Source organism: Henckelia pumila, chromosome 4 (genome assembly GCF_033568475.1).
Source record: "Henckelia pumila isolate YLH828 chromosome 4, ASM3356847v2, whole genome shotgun sequence".
Lineage (NCBI taxonomy): Eukaryota > Viridiplantae > Streptophyta > Magnoliopsida > Lamiales > Gesneriaceae > Henckelia > Henckelia pumila.
Window position 1 is genome coordinate 178,387,961 of NC_133123.1, and position 1,049 is coordinate 178,389,009.

At 42.7% G+C, this 1,049-nt stretch overlaps 1 non-coding gene across 1 annotated transcript; it reads left to right on the forward strand.

Moving 5' to 3' along the window:
- The first annotated feature begins 699 nt into the window (after window positions 1–699).
- LOC140869930 (small nucleolar RNA R71) lies at window positions 700–805 on the forward strand. Its single transcript, XR_012146919.1, has one exon. It is a non-coding gene; the product is annotated as a small nucleolar RNA R71 (small nucleolar RNA).
- The last annotated feature ends 244 nt before the right edge of the window (window positions 806–1,049 follow it).

Genomic DNA, 1,049 nt, shown 5'->3' on the forward strand with positions numbered 1-1,049 from the left:
TTACTTGGGAATTGGCCTCTGTTATTATCTTTCAGTGCGTTCGCCAACTCCCCAATGCTAGTCTCCATGGATTGCAATACAACACTCATGTTGGCCACATGCGTCTCTAAGCTGTCAAGGCGAGTCTCATTCCTCGCCATCCTCTTGCTCGATTCCTGCACAAAAGCATTAACAACATCCTCCAAATGAGGCTTACCCTCACCCTTATTTGTATTGTATCCCGGAGGAGGATTCAACACATTATTATTATTTGCATATGAAAAATTCTCATGATTACGCAAACTAGGATGATATTGATTGGGTACAGGATTACCTTTATAGTTGTTGTAATTTCTGTTGTTCACATATTGAGCTTGCTCCACACTCCCAAATCCATCAGCAGAATTTACGGCAGTCGCCAGCGATGTTGTCTTAATAGAAACTTGATTGCCTTTGGTCAGTGCAGCCAACTGTGTAGAAATAGTAGCCATCTGAACAGTCAAAGCAGTGAATGCATCAACCTCATGAATTCCAACAGGCTTCCTTATTGCAGATCTCTCACTCGGCCACTGATAACTGTTAACAGTCATCTGTTCAAGCATCTCATATGCATCCGCAGGAAATTTAGAGAATATCGAACCACCAGCAGCAGCATCCACAGAAATACGAGTTGGCCCATTCAAACCATTGTAGAATAATTCGATCTCTTCCCAATCTGGAAAATTATGGTTCGGACACTTCCTAAGCAATTCCTTGTAATGCTCCCAAGCTTCATGCAATAACTCATGATCTTGCTGTTTGAAAGTTGTGATCTCAATTTTCAGCTGGGCAGACTTGGCAGGTGGAAAGTACTTAGCCAGAAATTTAGATGCCATGTCTTCCCATGTAGTGATGCTCCCAAGAGGTAATGACTACAACCAACTACGAGCATTGTCCCTAAGAGAGAACGGGAACAATCGTAGTCTGATGGTGTCTTCAGTAACACCATGAATTTTCACTGTGTCAGCAATCTCCAGAAAGGTGCGCAGATGCAAATTTGGATCTTCAGTAGCTGAACCCCTGAACTGATT